Source organism: Phalaenopsis equestris, unplaced genomic scaffold (genome assembly GCF_001263595.1).
Source record: "Phalaenopsis equestris unplaced genomic scaffold, ASM126359v1 Scaffold000226, whole genome shotgun sequence".
Classification (NCBI taxonomy): domain Eukaryota; kingdom Viridiplantae; phylum Streptophyta; class Magnoliopsida; order Asparagales; family Orchidaceae; genus Phalaenopsis; species Phalaenopsis equestris.
Window position 1 is genome coordinate 1986304 of NW_018164668.1, and position 14065 is coordinate 2000368.

General features: G+C 32.6%; 1 protein-coding gene across 2 annotated transcripts in view; it reads left to right on the plus strand.

Annotated features, from left to right (window-relative positions):
• The window catches only part of LOC110023626 (mannose-6-phosphate isomerase 2-like), a 62332-nt gene extending 49960 nt beyond the window's left edge, over window positions 1-12372 (plus strand). Inside the window, exons 6-10 of one of the 2 annotated variants that reach the window (XR_002293926.1) lie at window positions 1916-1962; window positions 3776-3835; window positions 3939-4034; window positions 9824-10022; window positions 12170-12372. The gene's annotated coding sequence lies outside the window, so the exon portion shown is untranslated. The remainder of the gene's footprint in view (window positions 1-1915; window positions 1963-3775; window positions 3836-3938; window positions 4035-9823; window positions 10023-12169) is intronic. The other variant, XR_002293925.1, reaches the window with a different exon arrangement.
• The last annotated feature ends 1693 nt before the right edge of the window (window positions 12373-14065 follow it).

The window sequence follows — 14065 nt, forward strand, 5'->3', positions numbered from 1 at the left end:
AATATTTCCTGATTTTTATCGAGAGTCTTCTTAGGTGACTTTGGTCATTTAAAATGTAATTAACTATAGGGGCTTGCCCTTATAGGAAGCATGTCTGAACCTAACTTAATATAAACCCTATTTAATCCTTTATATTAAATAAGGGAACTTGTCGGCCAATACATTGTTTTCGCAGACCAAACGGATGTCATAGTTTTCTTTAGTTTATTTGATCGAGTCTCACCCTTAACTCTTGTGTTCATCCTTCGGGATAGATACAAGATTTGAGGTAAAGCGCTCTTTCATCTAAACTATGAAAATTATGGGGTCTGTTTGACTTCATCTTTTTCAAAACTAAATTTTTTAAAAAAACTTCCTTCCGAAGCGGGCAACGGGATTTCAATTCCGATGACCGGCAGCTTCTTACGGGCAAACCTCACATCAAAAATAGTGCCGACAAGAATATGCATCAAATATTTCTAGATTTATTAAAATAAATGACTACAAGATAGTAGGTCTAAAGAGTCACGACTATCATGTGCTTATTGAAGATATTCTACCAATTGCATTTAAACTTTGTGCTCCTTAGAAAAAATTATTGGTGTTACTGTTGAGACCTCACGATTTTTGAAATCTTTATGCTCTAAGGTAATCAATCTAATTGGGTTAGAGAAACTTCAGAGTGATATTGTTCTGACTTTTTGTAAGATGGAAAAGTAATTCCTCCCCTCTTTTTTCACAATCATGGTTCAATTGCTCCTTCACTTAGTTGAAGAGATCAAACTTGGTGGTTCTATGCATTAAAAGTTGATGTGTCCATTTGAGAGGTAATGTAAAAAATTTAAGTTTTATTTGTCAATTTAACTGGAGTTACTTATGTTAAAAATATAATTTACAGATTTTCTCGGTGCTTAAGGATTATGCTGGAAATAAGGCACCACCCGAAGGATCAATTACAGAGGATATATAATGGATGAAGGAATATATTTTTGTTCTAAATATTTAGAGAGATCTCAGATAGCTCATATGCCCACGAGTTCAAAGTTGTTATTAAATGAGGAGCACTACATTATAAATTTTGCAGTGGGGTAATTTCATTGGAAAAAATTACAACTTTTATCTTAGTTAAAAAATCCTTAGTACAAGCTCATGGATATATGCTTTGCCATTGTGATAATATATCATTATATATAGTTGTCCTTATTGCTAGTGAGCAAAGAAAGATACATAAACACATAAATTTTACTCTTACAGAAATTGAGAAGCTTTTGAATGAAAGATTCCATGAGTGGTTCAACAAGAAGTAAGTTTCTTAACATATTGATTATTCGTCGAAACCTAAATATTTTTTTAATGAAACTTTTTATTCATTCCAGATTAAAATAGTCAATGATTCTTCTTTAACGAATGAAATTATGACCCTTGCAAATGGTTCTAATAAGGTTGCACAGTGATATAAGAGATTTTACATAAATGGTAATAAATTTTATATCAAATCTTAGGATGGTAATAAGAGAAATCAAAACTACGATGTTGTGAACACCGCGGAAGTTGGTGACTTCAATTACTACGGGCGAGTCAATGATATTATTGATATTTGTTATTCCGACTTATTTCGGGTTGTCTTGTTCAAATATGATTGGGCGAATACTAATGCTACTGGGATGAAGAAAGACTAATTTGGACTGACTTTAGTGAACTTCTCATGTTTAGTTCATACTGTTGAAAAAAGAGAGCATGATCCATTTGTTTTCTCTTCTCAAGTGGAGCTGGTGTTGTACATTCAAGATCCCAAAAATCAAAATTGGAATTTTGTTATAAGAGCAAAACTCAGAGATATTTATGATTATGGTATAACTTCTAATAGAGAGGAAATTGGATAGATAATTAAAGTTTTTTATTTTTATGATCCTTTTTGTTTGTTTTTTTTCTGCAGAAAGAGAAAAACTCAATTAGTTCATGTTGCCTGGAGATCTATGTGAGGTAAGAATTTTATTCATTTTACTAATTGTTTGTAGGAAATCCTTAAAGTTTTTTGGAAATACTGAAACTTGATGTGCTTTAATTATTTGGTTTTATGTTTTTGGCCTATTGTTGTACATATTTTGATTTTTTTTTTTTTAAGAATGGTTTGATGATGACATATTTTAAATTTTTTGGTAAGAAATTCATTTGATATATTTTCAAAACAAAGTTTAATGCTTCTGGCTTCTATTTGTCAAAAATAGTTTTGAAGTTGATCCAAATAATTGGTAGTTGCATGTTGCTTTTCCATATGACTCGGGTTCTCTCAAATCTCATCAATTAGGCAGAGTAAGGAATTGTAGGTGTTAGATATGCAAATACATATGAATTGAGTGGTATGCATGTAAGTCTTCTTTGATTCATTTGTAATTAAATGCTGATGCTTGGATTTGGATGCTACGCAAAACCTTTGGTAATTCCTATACGAATTAGGGGGTGTTTGGCTCCACTCGCTACATGATAATTTTGAAGTTGATTCAAATCATTGGAACAAAGTTGCTGTTCCAAGAAATGTCAAAGATAATTTTGAACTTGATCCAAATCATTGGAACGAAGTTGCTGTTGTAAAGAATGTTAAAGATAATTTTGAAGTTGATCCAAATAATTGGAACAAAGTTTATATAATTTGCACTAGGATTAGAACAACAACATTGCGACATAAAAGGTGATTGGGGGATAAAGATCCCAATTACATGTGCTTTTAATACTTTCCAAACCCATGGCTGGAAATGAAATCATCACCCTTAGCAGGAAACCTTAGCAAACGATAGCAAGATCTCAAATATGATGCAAGAAAGTTATTAGTTGGGCCAATTTACATACATTCCACACAATTCTTATATATTTTTATATCTAACGCTTAAAACTCAAGATCTGTGCAGAAGTTTGACGGCTATTGCATGGCTTTAAGCTGAAGTTGAATTGATAGAAGGCTTCAATAATATATTTATTGCATTATTATTTATTGTCCTATTTCATCAATTACGTATCTTGTGACTAGGTAATCAATCATATACGTAAAATTGCCTTAAATTTAATTCAAACTCAAATCTTTAAAATTATAATTAAAACCTGATGCTCTTGTTAACATCATTAAAGTCATGACTTTAAAGCTCGATTTTGATTTTGTTTTTGTTTCGGGGTGTTTTTATTTCATTTCTTTTGATAATTTCATTGAATTTTAAGAAAGATTTGCATACATACATACCACTTAATTTTTATGTATTTACATACATATGAAAGGTTTCGGTGTTAAATTCGTAGGAATCGAATGGTATGTATGTAAATGCTCCATAAATGTGAGGTAAATACTGTATGAAGCTGGTGTGTTGAAGGATTTGTTTCTCTTTCGAAAATTGAAAATATTTTTTAACATTTGCTGGAACGACCGTGTCCCTCCTGCACATTTCACAGAAGGAATGCCTGCTAACTCATTACCTCTGTCAGTATAGGCAAGTGGAGAAAACTCACAAGCTAATTTTTTATTCTGAAATTGAAGCAGGGTATGTTTAATTTGCCTGCTAACTCAGTACCTCTGTCAGTATATGCAAGTGGAGAAAACTCACAAGCTAATTTTTTATTCAGAAATTGAGGCAGGGTATGTTTAATTTGTATTTCAGCAACATTTTTATTTAATTTAGAATTTGAAGTGAGTCAAAACTTTATATTTAGAGTATCATTATTTATTTTCTCTTTGAATACTATCATTAAATGTGTTGAATGAGGAAAGCTTATTATTCTTTGCAATTGTGTCATTCAAATGCAACTATAGTTTACATTTTTCAACTCTACCAGTTGATATTGCTTCCAATCCGGGAACCACGGTTACAAGGTTAGATTCTCTTGCTCTGTGATTTTCCTCAATTTTATGATGAAGCCTCTCTTTTCTATCGGACATTTAGCAGACGTATTGCCAATTGTTTTTCATCTTGCAGGTAATTTTTGCAGAATACGCAGTGCCTTTACGTATGGTGCTTCAAAGCTTGTGTAGTTTCTTGTACTTCCTACTGAAAATGTTGCTGATGAAGTGGGTATGTTCTTCATGAACAAAGTTAGTTTTTCAAAATATAGTTTTTTTTTTATATATATTTTTATCATTATTTTAATTTGTTTAATTTGTTTGTATGAGCCTGCATTTGAAATAGTATTTGTATTGCATAGAAATCAATTAAATTCCGTTTTTGTGTGGCTTGAAGTCCCAAACATACCTCAGAAGCAGGTGAGAAACATAAAAATAGAAACTATTTAAAAAAAAAAAAAGATCTGTAAGTTTAAGCCGTCGCAGAAACAACAGTTGCAGCGGTTTAAATCGCCATTAACTTTTTGGTTTTTTTGTGGCGGTCTAAAAACAGCTACAAAATGTTTGGCAGAAATCAATGACGATGATTTTTGCAGCGGTTTTGAATCACTGCAAATCATTTTAAACTGTTGTGGTAGTCTTCTAAAATCACCGATACAAATATTATTTATTGTAATTTGTGTGTGTGGGGAAAAAATATTGCATCAATACTCCGCACGTACGTGTGGAGTCTAATGAAATCACATCACGTGGAGGTGAAAAAAAAAATCGTCCCGGTAGCATAAGGGAATATTCTCCGTGTTATTTTGTGTTATTCAGGTGTTATTGTATGGGTGTTATTGTATGCGTGTTATTTTGTGTTATTCAGGTGTTATTGTATGTTATTCAAGTGTTATTGTGTTTTGGGAATATTCTCAGTGTTATAATAACACAATAACACATTAATAACACTTGAATAATACACAATAACACATGAGTAACATTGGATGAATATTCTCTCGTGTCATCAGACATATTTTATTTGTTTCTGTCACTGTCACGGGGGCGTGATTTTATTGGACTCTGCACGTAATTCTACATATAGAGTCATGATGTAATATTTTCTTGTGTGTGTGTGTGTGTGGTTAGGAATCCCTGAGGGAATTTTATTATATCATAGGGTTTTCAAACTACCCTCTTAAAGAAACCAAAAGAAAAAGAAAAACCGATGAATATTCCATCATTATAAAATCTTGCATGCAATCAAATTGTTCATATTTACCCTATAAGATATTTATCTCATTTTATATTTTAAATATATCAAATCAGTTGTAACCCCAAACTGAAATGAATACGTTCATAACTCCCAAACTCCTATGTACTTACAATCTAAAACCGAAATCATTCATATCACATAAAAAAATACTACCATTTCAATTTAAAAATAAAATGAATACACATTTTCATGCATATATAAGATGTTATCATGCGCTAAATGAAATTTAGATGTCAGATATGTAAATATTTACAATTTGAGTCGTATGTATGTAAATATATATATATATATATAACCTTGGGAACATCAATTATTTCTTTTTTATATAATCCGAGTGGAGAATATACAATAATTGGAAGATTTTATATTCAAAGCGAAGAAATAATTTTTGCTTGTACTAAGACATGCACGTATAGACTTATATTATATTCATGCAATATATTCCTTCAAGAGTGAAGCAATATCACAATTATCTTCACCCTGCCGCACTCAACCACAATCCATACCAAAAATAAATTATTCAGAGTTATCATCAGAGTCATATATATATATATATAATATATATATATATAATGATGAGGGGGTAGTTGAGGTTAGGTGGTGGCTTGGCAGGCATTCTATGATGAGGATCCGGGTGGTTGAATAAAATAATAGGTTGTGATAACGAAAAATAGATAGTAATTTTGTTATTATTGAATGACATAGACAAAATACATCATTCATTTATAATCTAAGTGCCATAGTTATGATTACCTTAGTGTGGATATTAGGCTTATTATTAATGGCTTAAACTTGTTTTGTTTTTTTTTTTTTTGGCCTTATGTTAAGCAGTGTAATAACAAAAACTTAATTAGGAAGTGGAAAATGGATTTTTTTTTATTGACAATTTTATGTTCAAAGTTTTGAATTTTAATATATGTTTTGAATATATTTCATATTCGTATATAGTTAAACTAGAGAGCTCATGAGCTAATGAGTTAAGTTATAACCGACTTAAATTTGACAAATTAGCTGATGAAGTTGGCTCATAAAATCACTATGAATATTATATTTAATACAAGTAGTAGTATTATATAAGGATAGTTTAGTCTTGGTTGTTTCTTTTCCCCTTTTTTTGCTGATATAATTAATTTGTAACTTATTCTTGTTATTGTTTGCAATATGAAAACCTAGCCCCTACTTCTCTCGGGTTTGAGGCAAAGGGCTGAAATTTTTTTTTTTCTATCGTGCCTGATTCTCTTTTGCACAGTCTGATTAGTCTTTGTAAAACCTTGATTCATCATCATTCAGCCTCGCTAGTTTTAGTAGCCTTCAACTTGCAATATTATGTTTCATCCAATTGGTATTTGTATTTGTCTCTCTTATTCCTTATTTTGCTTTCTAGTGTTGTTTGGGTATTTGTTGTTTATCACGATGACGAGTGAAAAGAAGATGACTATCTTCAATATATTAGTATGCAATTAAATGGGTAGAATTATATGTATTGGAGTTATGTCATGAGAAATTTTATAAAGGGTAAACAAATGTGGGATTGCCACTGGAACTGTTGTTAAGCCCATAAATGAGAAAGATGAGAGATTTGTGAAGCAGTTGGAACTTTGGGATGCCTTTAATTCAAAAATTTTAACATCGACCAACAAGTATGCCTTACAATCTATAGGTGTTTAATTAGAGCAATGTATAAAATGGCTTTTATATACACGGTCTAATCTTGTAAAATAGTACCAATTAGAGATAGATACTCAGACCCTTCAAAAAAATTACACAATTGCATGAGTATTCAAAAATTTTATTCTGCTATGTATAATCTTTATGATCATCATTGCTCTTACTGAATTTGCAGATGTATGAGCATTTGCATCTTATAATGCTCGTGTAGAAGAACAACATTTGGTTCAATTTTTTATAGTTCTTTAGGATGATTTTGAAGGGCTTAATGGCACAATTTTGCATCACAAACCCCTTCCTTAAGTTGAATCGTTGGTTAATGTGTTGTTGGCTAGAGATTCATTTGAAGTCTCGAGCGAACAAAGGAAATGTTGGAAAGGAAATATTTATGGCTCCTACTCCATTTATTTATGGTTCCTACTAAACCTCTTCTCAACAATTAGAATAAGGCGAAGTTTAGCATTGACAAGTGCAACTTTTGTAAGCAAAATGGTCACTGGAAGACTCAATGTCCAAAGTTATTGAATCAAATGCAATAATCTCAACAAACTTCATCTTGGAAACCAAACAAACAATCACAAAATCAATCATTCAAACCTCTGTTACCTTCTGGTTATGTAGCAATAATTGTTCCACCTACTACTCACTTACCCATGAGTTGAAGCTCTATTCTCATAGCTATGAATCTTGCAATGCCATCATTGCCTCACTCAACGAGCAATTCCAGGAGTTCCTTGTTTCTCAGCCATGTCCTACGTCTGCCCTTCAAATATAGGTTTGCCTTCTAGCAGCAAGTCATGTATATTTTCCTCTATATGGGTTCTTGATTCTGGCACTTCACATCATATGTCAACTGCTCTTAGTTCTTCTATATTTTTAAATGTTGTAACTTTTGTGTCTGTCGTGACTGTTGATGGTACCTAAGTGTTATTAACAGATGTTGGTTCTATCTACTCAAATCAAGTATCTGTGTCATATGTATATTATATTCCAAATCTTACTTCAATATTGTCTATGTTGGTCAATTGTGTGACTTTGGCTTCTCAGTTTTATTTTCCTCTTTCTCTTATCATGTGCAAGATTTGCATTCCAAGAAGTTGATTGGGATAAAGCTTAGCAAGGGGAATTATACATTTTTGATGAGCTGAGAATTCCAAATGTTGCAACTTCTTGTGTTAAGTTGTCTTATTTTCGTCTAATTTCTTCTTCTAGCTTTTCTTTATGGTATTCTCATCCTGGGCACGATTGTGCTTCTCATTTAAAGTATTTGGCTCCTAGAGAAGCGTTAGGAAAATTTTAAACTTGAGATGTTTCATATTGTTAAATTGGCTAACTTTTTTGCTTTGCTCTTTTATAAAAGTCTTCTACTTCTCTCGCGCTATTTGATTTAATTCATTATGATGTGTGAGAATTATCTATTCTTATTATAAAAGGTATAAAAGTTTCATTTATTGATGATTTATCTTATAAATAACTTTTTTAATTATCTAGACATTCATCATATGTTTCAAGCATTCATTAAAACGTAGTAAACTCAAATCTCACTTAACACGTTGTGTCATTCTTTGTTATAGTGAAGATAAAAAGGGATGTGATTGTTACAATCCCATTTCTCAAAAGCTCTACATTGCTTACCATGTTGTGTTTCTTGAGCATATTCTCTTCTACTCTAGTATGTCGGGCACACACGTTCTTAAGAAGTTTCACCTTAGTCTTATTAATCCCTTCTTCGTTGACACTGATGTTGCTCCATATCATAGAAATCCTATCTCTCTTGTTGACTCATGCAAAGATGATTTAACTCTATAGCTTCTATTACTTTCACTGATTCTTCTCTTGCCCCTGCGACCTCCCAAGGTTTTACTGTGATTGCATATCCTTCTCCTTGCAACCCTCAACATGTTCATAAGTCCACTAAGTTCCCTAATTTTGTTTATTCTATGTATTCAGTCTCTCTTTCCTCTCTTCCGACCTCTATTCACTAGCTCTCAGAGCCCTCTTCATATAGAAAGGTTGTTCTTAATCCACTTTGGCAGTAGGTAATGGCAGATGAATATTCTGCTTTGCATGAGAGAGGTACTTGGGACCTTGTTCCTCTTCCTTCTAAGAAACATGCCATTGGTTCTCTCTAGATTTATAAGATCAAAACCAATTCTAATGAGTCCATGAGCAATACATAGCTCGCTTGGTTATTAAAGGGTTCTCACAATAGTGAGCATGTCTTATGAGGAAATGTTTGCTCCAGTTGCAAATCTTACCATCTTTCAAAACCCTCATCGTAGTAGTGTCTATATGTTAATGGTCCATTTTTCAGACGGATGTCAAAAATGCATTCTTAAATGGTGATCTTCAAGAAGAAGGGTACACGGTGCCGCCTTTGCAAATGAAAGAAAGCTCTCTGTGGGCTTAAATAAAATTCTCGAGCCATGTTTGAGAAGTTCGCTATCGTCATTGCTCCGTTTGGGTTCTATCACAATTCATATGATTTTGCTTTCTTCGTCAGGCGCAGCCTCTTTCCGTCACATTCTTATTTCATTATATGTTGATGACACGATTATTGTTGGGGATGATGTTGATGGGATTAATGATTTGAAATTGCACTTAGCTCATGACTTGCATAAAGCCTTCTTTCATAATGAACAGGACTGGGATTTACATGAATACCACCCGATTTGTTTGTATTTACACATCTAACATCTAAAACATTTATATTGCCCAATTCTTTTCTTGCTAAACAAGAATATCACTATTATAACTTTTAAAATGTGAGATACACCTTTTTTTTTTATGCATACATAATATGAAATATATGCAAAATTGAAGTTTAGGTGTTGGATATGTAAATACATATGAATTAAGTGGCATGTATGTAAATCTTTCCTGGGCTTTTATCGTCATGCCGCACAATTTTTATATATTTACATATCTAACAACTATACCTTTTTTTATTTAGATGCATAACATTTAAATCTTAAACCTAAAATCACAATTATTGCTACTCCTGCCTTTTTGAAAGAGAAATATACGTCAAAGTCCTACAAATGTAAATAATGAACAGGAAAAAAAAGACCACAGGGTTATTTTTTTTTTTTTTTTAGATTGGCCGGAGTCTATGATGCGAGCCCCCAAATAACCTCATGTGTCTAATCATTCGATCCCGTACTGCAAGACAGATGCACTTAGGCGGGCTCGAACATTTGACCCCAAGGGACTCACGACTGACAACGCAGCTGCCAAGCAAAGAGTCGCGGCGTGCAGCACAGGTGGCAGAAATATAAATGCATAAGTATTGTGTTGGTATGTATGCAAATTTCTCATATGTTCAATAACTCTTAATCCTTGCTCATTTGAGTTCTTATAGTCATTGATTATTTACATGAGATTGTTTTAATCCCATAATTTATAGAATTATCAAAATAGTCCACATATATTTTAAAATTGAGCTCTAATTGTCCTCAACAATGACCATTTCAGACCCAATTTAATGAGTCTATTGATTGTTTTGACATTTTTATAAACTCTGAAACTAAAACGGCTTCATATAAATAATCGGAGAATATTTTGACACTTTACTCTATTTAACAGCGATTTTGGAGTGAATATTTCGAATTTACATTTTGATATCCTTAGGATCTGTTTGGGGCAGCTAAAACTTATTAAAAAGCAAGAGTGAAGACGCTAAATAATAATCTAATGCTCAAAAAACTGTGGTGAATATTATAAATTTTATTTTATTTTTAGTCATACCGCAGTTAGAAAAGCTGCCACAACACCTAGTCAAGAGAGATGAGGAAACCCATATTTCAACGACAACTTTTTTAAAAAGCTGTCAAAACACAGTTTAACTAAACAACCAAAATTGCGATGCGGCGCTGCACCGCCACCGCACCGCCTCCTCAAACGGACCCTTAGTCCTCGAATACTTTAAAATTGAGTTATAGTAGTTCTCAACTATGACTATTTCAGCCCCAATTTAAAGAGTCTCGGAACGAGAGAGCATTTTTTGACATTTTAATCAATATAATATATTGGGCGCATGTTGTACCTAACCGTGATCTGGCCTTTAGGTCATCTAATACCTAACCAAATATTAAATTACAGATAGCGTACATGAATTAATTTCCTTGCAAATTAAAAATTAAAAAAAAAAGAAAAAAAAAAGATGCACGAATGCTTGAACAACTTTAACAACGCAATCTAAAAGTCAAAAGATGTAATTTTCCACAGCTTAGAAAGGTACCATTTTGAAAATATGGGCATCTCATAACTCACCTTCCCCACTTATCTTTGACCATAATCTAATTTTCATTAAAATAATTTAAATTTTTGTATATTTGTTTTATTAATTGTGCAAATTATATTTTTGATTTTTATTATTTTTTAATTTATTTGCTAAGTAAAGCATATTAGAAATATTATGTATTGATTATGTGCACATTGAGGGTATGGTCATGTGCCCATATAATATAGTTTTTATTTATTTATTTATTTTATTTTATTTTGAGTTTTTGATTGAGTGACTCAATTTACCACTCAATCAATGACTAATTAAAGTTGTATTTTACTTTCTAAAAATTAATAATAGTGATATTTTTTCATATTTAAATAAATGATATGATGAGAGTTATAAATGTAAAAATTAAATTTTCTTGCGTTTGATATATAAATATATAAAAAATTATGCGGTGTGTATGTAAATGCTCAAAAATTACATATGGAGCAATGAGTTATAAGAAAAGGAAATAATATATATATATATATAAATTGATATTTGAGAGAGACTCAAATATTGATTTCTCATTCGCCTTTTGGTCTCATGATAAGAGCTCGCGCATGTGATTAAAATTTCAGAGCCCTCACGTTACGGTAGGATCGGAAACCTTGACCTGAGGAGACTCACGGTGACTTCACCATGTGACTAAAATTCCAGAGCCCCCACGTTACGGTAGGATCGAACCCTTGACCTGAGGAGACTTACAGTGACTCCGCCACAAACAAACCAAGACTTGCGGCGCGCAAGCATACACACACACGTGTGTGTGTGTGTTTGTGTGTGTCATATTATGAGAAATAATTAGGCTTGTACGTTCGGATGATGGTCCAGATAGGGCGCTCTGCTATCCATAGAGGCGTGGCTACATCAAGACGATCGTCCGGACATACGACCAGGGAAATAATTTTTATGAATTTTGTAAGCTAATTCAAATTAAAATAATATCAAATAGCTCCACATAATAAATGGCTCAATCAACCCTCCGTCCCTCCCTTTTTCTTTGCTTGCATCGACCTTCTCCTCTTCTCCCTCTTCTCTCTTCTCTCTTCTCTCTCTTTTCTCTCTCTCTCTCTCTCTCTCTCTCTCTCTCTTCATCAGTTCAGCATGAGAAGAGCAAAGCTTCAATTTTTATTTCTCAGTCTCATTGCCTTCTACTTGGTGGCCATAACAGCGAGGCCTGTGAAGGAGGAGCAGCAGAAACTCTCGCCGGCAGAGAAATCCCGGCCGTCGGACGGCAAACAGAGCTTAGAGGAAAAGTACGGACCACTTTTACTTAACCTTCTCCCGAGAGGAAGAATACCGCCTTCAGGACCCAGTGGAGGAACCAATAGTATTCAGAACTGAGTCCTCCCTTTATTCAGTATTTACAAATCAGGGCTTTTTATTTTATTTTATTTATTTATTTATTTGTTTTGTAATATTAAAATATTAATATTTATGTACACAAATAGGAGGGTTTTTTTTTTTATTTTTGTCTCTTATGAATTGTAAATAATGGGAAATTTTTAGGAGGAAATAATAATTTGATAGTTAATTTGAGGATTTTATGAAATAAGTTTTTTCCAATTTTAGTTTTTTTTTATTGTCAATTTTTAAATATTATATAACACATTGAAGATTTTATCCTCATTAAAATTAAATATATAATAATTATTTAATATTAATTATATTTAATTTAATATTAATATTTATAATAGTTACTTTTAGAATCGTTAGAATATGTATGCGGAAATGCATACCACTCAATTTTTATGAATTTATATATAAAGCAACTAAACTTCACAAAAAATGTAAAAAAGTGTAAGTTTAGATTTTGATACGTGAATACATATACGTTGAAGCTTTTAGGACGTCGAATTCTTTATAGTTCACGAATTCATATAATTCAGAAGAGACCACGTCAGATGAATAGAGAGGTAGAGAGTTCTTGGTACGAATGTTAATGATCCGATTCCGAGCCGAGTTTGGGTTGGCTCGAAAAAAGTTCAATCCAAAATTTTGGCTTGTAGATCGGGCCATTTGTATATGAATCAAATTTTGAGTGATTAATGATCTTCGAGCTACATTTGTTAAATTCACAGCCCCGACATCAGTGAAGCTGTTAGCGATAGTGTTTTGAGGTGAGCTGGGGTAGACTCAAAAATCTGCTCGAAAAAAATTGGATCCAAAATTGTCTCGTACTTGGCTAGTTTAGTCCGATCCGATCTCGATCCGAGACAAAATTTGTATCAATTTTTTAGCGATTAAATATATTCGAGCTAAACTCACAACCCTATTTCTAGGATCCATCTTCCCCTCTCACTTTGCCATCCTTTTATCTCTCATAAGGTGCCATTTCCCTCACATGGCTATAGAAAAAAAAAATAATAAATGTTATAGTATAGGTCGTATTGTACGTAACCTATTGATATTCATTGTTGAAAAGATATTGTCATAGATGTCTGATGACTTGTAAATGGGCGTGGATAATGGTGGGTTAGAGTCTTCTTCCTTCTGCCATGTCCCTACCATGTCGGAGACACTGAAGGATAAATAAATGATCCTAATGGTGAAGTTTGAGAAGTGCAGACGAGCTCAGAAAAAAGGCTTGGCGAGTACGTGCAAGCTCGGCGGAGGTGCTCGGTGAGTTCAAACGAGTTCATGTGAATTCAACGGAAGAGCACGTCACATCTTCTTAAGTGGAAGTTCTTAGAAGCACATCATGTTTATGTTTTGGAGAAGGAGCCCAATCCAATAGGCGCATAATGCCCGTTTTATAAATGGGCTTCTTAACGTACAATAAACAGCCATCTCAGGAGGGAGGCCAATGGAGCCCAAAAAAGGCGGGCTTTAAAAGAAAAAAGTAAATCTCTTATTTGGGGCTTTTACATTCATACCACACAATTCTTATGGATTTATATATGAAAAACATATATTTTCGTATTTATTACATTATATCAAAATACCATCATTACTATTTATTAACTTTTTATAAATCAATTAAACCTTTCAAGTATATGTTTATGATACTAAAATATTATAAGTATAAATAAGAAATTTTAGCTTTAAATATATATATATATATATA